The sequence below is a fragment of the Andrena cerasifolii genome, chromosome 1, assembly GCF_050908995.1.
Source record: "Andrena cerasifolii isolate SP2316 chromosome 1, iyAndCera1_principal, whole genome shotgun sequence".
Lineage (NCBI taxonomy): Eukaryota > Metazoa > Arthropoda > Insecta > Hymenoptera > Andrenidae > Andrena > Andrena cerasifolii.
In genome coordinates, this window is record NC_135118.1 from 8749714 (window position 1) to 8760149 (window position 10436).

The window sequence follows — 10436 nt, forward strand, 5'->3', positions numbered from 1 at the left end:
CGTATAATCTCAAAGAGCGGTGGCAGTTCCTTTCTCAGAGTAGAGCTGCCTCTACATCAGAAGTGCCGCTCGAAAGCGTAACAGGGAAATCTTATTACGCTCTATAGTAGAACGCGGTGGTGTACAGCAGAAGCTCGGGGAGACGCGAAGAGTAAGAGCGGCGTACTCGCACGCGCGGTCTCTTTCTCATGCCATGAGTCATCCGGCTTTCATGAAAAAATGCAATTTTTACAGCGAGGCCAGGCACGGCCTTATGTCACGCGCTATAACAGCCGCTATTACGACCGCCCCGCTAGACATCGCTGAGACAAAGCTAACCGGTTGCTCCTTCTTCTCGGATCCACCGACACGGCGGCATTACTGTACCACTTGCGAAATGAACGGGATATATACTCGAACGCGCATTCCATTCCCTCGAGTCTGTTACCTGAAAATTCGACCTGGGAATTCTGCCTTGCACGAGGATCGTCTGAAGATGTTCTTGCCGTGCTTTTGGTCTACTGTAGCGGTGACGCTAACTCCGCCCGGGTCGAGAGTTTAGTGCTTCCGAACGAGATTAGTTTAAAGGGAGAGGAATGGTATGGATCCGAGCATGTATCTAATGACAGATTATATGGAAAAGTAACACTTTCCCTTTGGTCCAACTGGTAAACTGCTCAAAATTATTTAATTCAGACTCTTCTGAATTTTCTTCTCTATTTTTGACATTTACTTTTCTTGTATTTTGTGCTTTAGCAGAATAGTTTGTATCTGTGTAGAATATTTTTATAATTACTTTCTTGTTTCCCTCTTGCATTTTGGTTTTTTTTCTATAAACTGATATCATATAAATTGTAATGCAGTTTATACAACTTTAGAAGTAATTTGCACAAAGACAGATAATATGGAAAAGTAACACTTTCCCTTTGGTCCAACTAGTAAACTGCTCAAAATTATTCAATTCAGACTCTTCTGAATTTTCTTCTCTATTTTTGACATTTACTTTTCTCGTATTTTGTGCTTTACCAGAATAGTTTGTATCTGTGTAGAATATTTTTATAAATACTTTCTTGTTTCCCTCTTGCATTTCGGTTTTTTTTCTCTATAAACTGATATCATATAAATTGTAATGCAGTTTATACAACTTTAGAAGTAATTTGCACAAAGACAGATAATATGGAAAAGTAACACTTTCCTTTTGGTCCAACTAGTAAACTGCTCAAAATTATTCAATTCAGACTCTTCTGAATTTTCTTCTCTATTTTTGACATTTACTTTTCTCGTATTTTGTGCTTTACCAGAATAGTTTGTATCTGTGTAGAATATTTTTATAAATACTTTCTTGTTTCCCTCTTGCATTTCGGTTTTTTTTCTCTATAAACTGATATCATATAAATTGTAATGCAGTTTATACAACTTTAGAAGTAATTTGCACAAAGACAGATAATATGGAAAAGTAACACTTTCCTTTTGGTCCAACTAGTAAACTGCTCAAAATTATTCAATTCAGACTCTTCTGAATTTTCTTCTCTATTTTTGACATTTACTTTTCTCGTATTTTGTGCTTTACCAGAATAGTTTGTATCTGTGTAGAATATTTTTATAAATACTTTCTTGTTTCCCTCTTGCATTTCGGTTTTTTTTCTCTATAAACTGATATCATATAAATTGTAATGCAGTTTATACAACTTTAGAAGTAATTTGCACAAAGACAGATAATATGGAAAAGTAACACTTTCCTTTTGGTCCAACTAGTAAACTGCTCAAAATTATTCAATTCAGACTCTTCTGAATTTTCTTCTCTATTTTTGACATTTACTTTTCTCGTATTTTGTGCTTTACCAGAATAGTTTGTATCTGTGTAGAATATTTTTATAAATACTTTCTTGTTTCCCTCTTGCATTTCGGTTTTTTTTCTCTATAAACTGATATCATATAAATTGTAATGCAGTTTATACAACTTTAGAAGTAATTTGCACAAAGACAGATAATATGGAAAAGTAACACTTTCCTTTTGGTCCAACTAGTAAACTGCTCAAAATTATTCAATTCAGACTCTTCTGAATTTTCTTCTCTATTTTTGACATTTACTTTTCTCGTATTTTGTGCTTTAGCAGAATAGTTTGTATCTGTGTAGAATATTTTTATAATTACTTTCTTGCTTCCCTCTTGCATTTCGTTTTTTTCCTCTATAAACTGATATCATATAAATTGTAATGCAGTTTATACAACTGTAGAAGTAATTTGCACAAAGATTGTTTTCAGATAGTAAGGTATTGAAGCGATTGTGTTAGCGTTAATTGAATGCAGCTCACTTAAAACTGTAAAAGCAGGGTTTTCCTACCTTTTATATCTCCATGGGAATACATAATGCCAAAGATCGCGCCGTAACCATGCGTGCCATGCCTATTATGGAATGAATTCGAAAGTGAAAATTTTCATTATCATATGGATCTAAAAATGACTGGGTCGTAAGTACGTGCACGTAATACCACTGATAATGTTTTTGCATTGTTTAGCTTCTGTTCTACGCTAGCGCAGTATTTACCTTGAGTGTCTGCCGGCTTGCAAAGGGTTGCAGGTTTAGTGATAAAAAAGAAACTTTGAAAGGTTAGTTACACTGCAACCAGGGGTGGATTTGGAGAAGTGGCGCCCCTAGGCTGACATTTTGAAAATTCGAGACGTAAACATTCATTCAACAGCGGTAATTGATATTTTCTGGTTCAGATTTTCGGAGTCAGGGAGTATAGATAGACACTTTATTTTAAAACGGGAAGCTATGCTATTATTGTGGATGAAAAATAAAAAGTAACAGGAGAAAATATTTTTTTACATTTTGCAATTTCTTTCGCCCAAAATTTGCAGCCTACTTAGCCTATATAGAAATCCGCCCCTGACTGCAACGACGTCAAATTCAAAGTAGGTAGGTATGTATTTCTTGTCTGGATTTTCTAAAACTTTCCGAGCATTGTTAACTTGTTAAATGGGCCACTTTTAGACCAGAAATAGCTTCAGTTATTGTTAACCACAAGTACACGAGAAACGCTTATAGGCGTGCCCCGTATAAACTTATTTGAGAATAACTGAACTCAACTGGTTATTATTGCATAACTCCGATTATTTGTTAAATGTATGGATATTTTGAAACGAGTTGATCCGTTTTCCCGGGATACAGGTTAAATAGGTTAAATATGCTTTAGTACATTACAACTGCATGCGGTTTTCATGGAAATGTTTCGGTACGAATTTTATTCACAGTATTAAAAACATGTTTAGTAGGGCGGAGTGATACTATATGAGCGAAAATTTAAATTCGAATTTTCAGTTGGCCTGGGTGCGGGATAGTTGTCTTTTGATTAGCCAAACACAACTGTAAAAAAATTTGGAAAAATATTCATGTCTGTAGGTTCCTTTTTCCCCTAAAAATAATTATATAATCATACTATATAGGCGAAAATTTGAATTTGAATTTTTAGTTGACCTGGGTGCGAGATAGTTGTCTTTTGATTAGCCCAACACAATTGTAAAAAAATTTGGAAAAATATTCATGTCTGCAGGTTCATTTTTCTCCTAAATAATCATATAATCATATAATCATTTTTAGGAGAAAAAGGAACCTGCAGACACGAATATTTTTCCAAAATTTTTTTACACTTGTGTTTGGTTAATCAAAAAATCAAATTTAAATTTTCCGCTCCGCCCTAATGTTTAGTGATACAGGTAACATAAAAAACCTAAAATCGTTAAAAAAATTGTACTTTATATTTGATGTAGCAAACTGATTAAAGTATAACAGTCGCTGATGACTGATGACGAATGGAATTCTCAAGTCGTCGTACCACCATATTGCACCCTAACAGGATCGAGTTTAATTGTACGACGCCGAATTCCAGAATTCTAGACTGTAAAGAAAAGACGGCTAATGAGTCACTTTCATGGGAAAGCGTAGTTGCAGCGTCGCCAGCTTTCATAATTGTCCATGCAAGAGGCTGAACATATACCCTAATTACATCATGTCAAGGCATCCCTTTCCCTTATACCAACCAAAGGCAATAGATTGCACAGAGAGTTCAGCGTGTCCGTACGCTCGTCTTATTACATCATTATTTCTAGAGTGATTAACAAATACTACTAATTTCTAGAATGCTAAACTCCAAAATGCTTCAGAAGTGCACCCCAAATCAATTCAATTTCAAAGTACAACATTTTGTTGTGCTTACCGCGAGAATAAGTTATTTTTATGCTATATCCGAATTTTTTAACATTTCATGTTATAAAATTCTATGTAATATTATATTAATTATGAAATTTCTTCAAATTGCAAATATGCACATATTGCAATTTATTTCATATTATGTTCTTTACTGAAGCTTTACTTTAACGAACATCTTATAAATTAATCTGAGTTGCTAACAGATTGAACTTACAGATAAGTAAAATTTGGTCTCTACTGGTTGACAGTCTATTGGTCGGTACTGTACGACAAACACGGGGAAACATTTTAGATCATCATATATTATGTACAAAAAAATATTGCAAAACTAGGGCGTTTTAGTAAACTTAATAGACTGCAGATAGTATACATAATAGAACAAAATCATTTACTCACATGAGAAACAAAAGGTTAGCTTTAAAAAATAACTTTTAACCTACTGAATATCAACGTGTACGTTTAATCCCTCAGAACATCGAGAGCAATGGCGTAAACAATATGACCCCGAAATAGGTTGTAGAATAAAGTGCTAATATCTGGTCGAAGAAGCGAGAACTCGACTCTCCCCTATGCATGAAGTGAAACATCCTTTCTCACTTACAATGCAGAAACAGTAATAAACAATTTTATTTGTATCGCTTTAATGAAACAACCCCTCCCCCCAACTACCATATTTCTTCCCTTCTATTTCAAGGAAAGTAAACATTAAGAAAACGTGTCTTTTACTAATGAAAAGTTGCACTTACTTTTTCTCACACGGTACAATATGTTTCAAGTTAATTTTGCACCCAAGCAAGGAAAGAAAACTGTAGAAGTTCAGTAAGAGACAATTGCATTAATGGGCAAGAAATTATTTTAAATAAAAATTTCGTACACAAGTTTTTATTTAAAAGAAAATTATCGCTCATCTCTGTCCTAAAGTCGTGTCTTTATTTCCAGAAGTTGTAGCTTATCAAAGCGTGTTATCTACGATTTATTGTCACCCCCCTGTGGCGAGAAATTCGTGTCCAGATGATCCAGACGAAAATTCACGGACCACGTAATTTCCAATGGCCGCTGCTCGCAGAACAGTTGGTTCATGATCTGTACGATCAGACCGGCGCATGTTTACGTATGAATGTACACGTGTGTGTCTATAAAAGAGTTGCAGCCGTCGTACGGCTGACTTTCTCCTCCGGCGAGCAATAAGGCGGCATTACGCAACCATGCTCTCCGTGCCTTTTACTCTGTTCTGAACACAGGGAGCCGTTTTGGTCAGGCCCGTTTTCATCATCCGCACTCGCGCCGCGAAACGTGCGCGTGAAACGGTTCATTCCAACTCCAGCGACATGCCACATTTTTCGCGAGTTCATCGTGTATTAGTCCACAGCCCACCCCATTACGTAAGGTTCGATTAATTATTCAACATCGCGCGATTATGCCTGTATAATTTCATTTGCAATCCCGACAGACGCGAATGATGATGAATTACTATATTTTTTGCTGTTTCCAGATGTTCGTAGCTGTCGATATAGTATGCACTACGTTTTTATAGAAAAGAAAATTATTAGTCTTTAATTTTGTACCACAGATATTTTTTTAACACGCGGTACTAATATACCATTTTTCTGTAATCTTTATAGGTAAAGGTGCGCAAAGAATTACGCTAATTACAGAGTCACTCTTGTTTAATTTACTGTTGCACTTTTTATCTGCGAACGTTTACGCAACTGCGCACGTTTCTTTAACAGAGGCTGCAGTGCGGTGTTAATTCGAGAGGGCGTATCTGCAACTTTCGCTTAAATCGAGTTATTGACGCCAGGTAGCACAAATATATATATATGTATATTAAATAAGAAAGCCATATCTCCATTGAAACTGAAGATATAACAATTTATATTTCGAGCGTATGTGAAATCGTTGCCAGATTTTGGGTGTGTGTACCAAACTACCAAAGTCTTCTTTGGAGTTTATGAAATAGTCGATAATTTATAGGTTTGTTAGAAATAATTAGATACCCTTTTATCCAAATTTAATATTTAACCTAATCCAATTTATATAACATAACGATGGCAGCACGCAAAATGCTTAAAGTCATTTATCTCGGAACCAACTTTTCGTCAGGTAGAGGACACCGGGGCTAGTTGATACGTTTTTCAGTTTTCAATTTTTTATATTTTTTATTTGAATTAATTACTTGATAACAAATATGCTAAAATATACTTTGGTCCTTCCTCTTTAATATATTGTAAATGAAAAGTTGAGAAAATACATAGAAAATGAATGAAAAAAACGTTATTTGGACGATGGTAAAATGTATCAATTTACCCCACTGCGGGGCTAGGTGATACGCTATTCTGTTTTCAATTTTTTTCATTTTTTATTTGAATTAATTACTTAATAACAAATATGCTAAAATATACTTTGGTCCTTCCTCTTTAATATATTGTAAATGAAAACTTGAGAAAATACATACAAATTGAATAAAAAAAATGTTATTTGGACAATCAATTTCTATCAAAACTATTTACTTTTTCTCTATATAAACGAAAACACTTACAAAAACGATTGTTAACGTCAATGTACACACTCGTACGCTGGATCGTAGGAAAGAATTGAACAACAATCTTCACATGTATCGCTGAAATGGAGCTACATATATACGGTGTCGAGATAATTCGTCTGTATCAACTTGCCCCCTGTATCAACTAGCCGCGGTCTCGCCTACGCCCTTTCGAATTAACACAGCAGTGCAGGCAACCACGTTTCTTGTATTTCCGTCCTGCATAGCTGAAGAAGGCATTGCATTCCTGCTTGTATTCTACTGAGAAATCTCTCTTCAGATGCATCAATTTTAAGATCATAAGTAATTTATTGATCTTGCAAATATTCCTTCCGATTTTTCAAAAATTACCCAGAATTGTCATGTAAGAATGCGTAGGTAAATAGTATATTGTTCTATGTATTATATGATCACAATTCATTTTTTTTTAATTCAGATATATTACTTTCGGAAAGAAACAAAGTTAATTTTGTAATTCTAAAATAAAACGATTAAGTTTATCATTAATTATACGTTTTAATATAATATTTAAAAGAACAGTAAATCGCTTGCTCAATCCTCGATTCTAGATCAGCGTTATCCCTCCCATATATATATATATATTCAGCAACACGTGATCGAAAACGATAAGCTATAGGCACTGAGATGAACAGATCGAAGAGAAGTGAGTGAATTTCTTTCACGAATGAAATATAAAATTCGTATAACGCAACTCACACGCAGGCTTTATTGCTCTTGGCTGCCCGCCACAGGCTGCAGAGTCGACTTTACGCGTGAGTGAATTTGGGTTAAGGGGGGAGTCTGTCGTAGCGGGGTGGAGAAACCGATTTTTTTTTTTTTGCATAAATCAATACTTGAACATCGCGGTAATGTGTTCCCAAAGCCGCAAAACGAAATTCGAAAAATTAAAGCGGTTAAAGCCAGTTTTGCTACGGAGCACTAGGTTACCAGAGAACTTGAAATGTGTTTTTCTCGAAACGACAGTTTTACAATTTGCGGGCAATGTAACTCCAAAAATATTCAACCCATCGACATGACCTTGTGCACGGATATTTGTGAACATTTTCTTCACAGAGCTTAGCTATTCGTATAATGATATTGTTTAAATAAATAACTTTTTTTTACACAGTTAAGGCATAATTTCGTTGGAAAAAGTGAAATTTTTTTTCAAGAGACCGCCATTTAAAAATTTTCGAAATTGCTCTCAAGCGGACACACAATTTGAGAGTAACTATGGAGAGTAACTTGCGCGAGTTCTCTCAAGTGGACACGTACCTTCATGTGAATACATCGTGAATACATACCACTCGTGTGTCTCGCGTGAAAATCTCACGGATCAAAAAGTACATACAGATGTTAGTCTGAGCCAACCAATACAGATGTTGCTGTTATAGCGAACATGTAAGTGAAATTAAATTATCTTAACTAATTAAATTTAAGATGATCTGTTATTGTTATTTTACTTCCGAAGGAAACAGAAATGTGTTAGGTACTGTAGCTACGCGCGTAATGCATTTTGAAATAATATTTGTAATATAATGACACTTAATGTGTCCATGGCGTTGCTATCATCGACTGGTGAGTACCTATAATGTACAAAATTTTAAGTAAATTCTATTCGCTGGGAAGACACTTACGAAGATCGTATATAGAAAACTCATTGCACTAGTTAATTCATTTACACCAAAATTGATTATTCATTAGGTTTACCACCGTAATGGGGAGTATGTGGCTAAATTCAATTACACAGCATCTACCTCATAGAAACGACCACTAACGATGTTCACCTTTGCACATATTATCATCGTTGAAAGGATGAATTACGATCGATGCATCAAGTTCCGGAGCTCAAACAGTAGGTTATTCCATAAATGTCATTTATACTTCTGTGTTACTCACTACGTGCTAGAATCATACTACAGTGTACTCCTTTTATTTACTTCTCAATTGCAATTCAATTTTCATTTTTATAATAAGAAAAGCAAGACTTTAGTGACACGAGTATTTCTTGTTGATATAATAATAATATTCATAATGTCAACAGTGATAATAAATACGAATAAAATAACAATTAATAACATTAGAAGCAATTTGGGTAATATATAAATATATTTTCTTTAAAAATATTAACACTTTACCTACCGAAAGCCTATTAATCGGCTTCCACGAGCCACGATCGGTAGGTAAATTAGTGTTAATTAGGATAATACATAAAAGAAGACAGTACGCTACCTTAAGGATGTATTGGACCTATTTTTAAAATAGTGCCAAATTGATTAAAATTTGTGAGATTCTTCTTTCTATTCTTCCTGATATGCTCCAAAAATTTTAAACGAATTCACTAAACGGTTGCTGAGTTATAACGATTTTAATTTTCACTGATTTTATACGTACTCTTATGGAAAGCGACGATCTTGACGGATAAAACCGCTGAAAAAATGTTGAAGAAATGGTGCGAATGTTTTCATTTTTTTTTTACATGTAGTATATGGGGAGATGAAAACATCTGCCACGTTTCAATTCCTTTCGCTACACATTGATATTGGTTTCGGGACATTCCACACCAAATCGGATAGTTTTTGGAGTAACATTACGGATGTGGCTGAAATTTGAATATGTGAAAAAAATTATTATGAGTGCCGAATATGGTGTTATTCATAAATTAAAATGTATAAAGAGAAATAAACTCCTTTGTTACATTTTTCTCACTTTTCTTTCTCGCTTATTCAGTATTTTGAGCTGTAATTAAATTACATTGTATTTCAATTAGACACACAATTATAGTAATTAGGAATTTAATTAATTGAAAAGTTTGAATTATGTAAGTAAGTTACAACGTAATTGAATTACTATGTAATTGGATTACTATGTAATTGAAATACAATGTAATTGAAATACAATGCAATTGAAATAAAATGCAATTGAAATACAATGTAATTAAATTACATAACTAAATTACAGTGCAATTCAATTAGCACAACTGTGCTGTAGAAGTTATTCGAGGTGTGCAACTTGCATGGGCCACCCTGTATTTCTTATATAACTGTGCGACAGACGTTTTCAATTATGTAAAACGCAAAATGACCTAGTTCAGTGGCCATAATCGTTTCAGCAGTCAATTACACGGCATGCCTAATACATTTTAAATTACTCCAATCAAATTACATTCATCCACTCCGACCAGCTGGAATATAGAAGTGTATCGCAAATCGATCAATCTCGGCGAGGTTCCCACCTCTATTTAACGCGTTACACATCGTTACATGCAGTTGTATGCCCGACGGAACAGGAGAAAAGCGCATTTCACATTCAAGTATTCTGAATTTCATGGCGTTGCATAGTTCGGTTGGATGCGTTAGTGATTCACCGTACTTCCGTTAAGTGTACGTACGTACAGCCTGAAGTTGTAAACACATCGCGGACCAAAATAGGGTTTACATATTAATAGCTCGTCTCAAGATGCATCTGGACGAAGGTGGGCAAACTGCACGAAGGGACAACTTGCGCCGAATCGAAAAGCCACTGGTGCAAAATTGTGTCCATAACCAGATTGTTTCCCACCTCGAGTGCACGCTTTACAGCTTATGATACGAGGGCCAATTGTCCTCGAGTAGCTTCAGATTTTGCATAATGGATGCCCACTGAGTGCTCTAAAGGACGCTTAGAGCCGACGAAATCGCCAAAACTCGTAGCACCGCGCAT

The 10436-nt window shown here is 35.0% G+C and overlaps 1 long non-coding RNA gene across 1 annotated transcript; it reads left to right on the forward strand.

Moving 5' to 3' along the window:
* Positions 1 to 375: 375 nt before the first annotated feature.
* On the forward strand, positions 376 to 2880 carry LOC143375214 (uncharacterized). The gene is made up of 3 exons (XR_013086838.1): positions 376 to 621; positions 2234 to 2589; positions 2707 to 2880. It is a non-coding gene; the product is annotated as an uncharacterized LOC143375214 (long non-coding RNA).
* The last annotated feature ends 7556 nt before the right edge of the window (positions 2881 to 10436 follow it).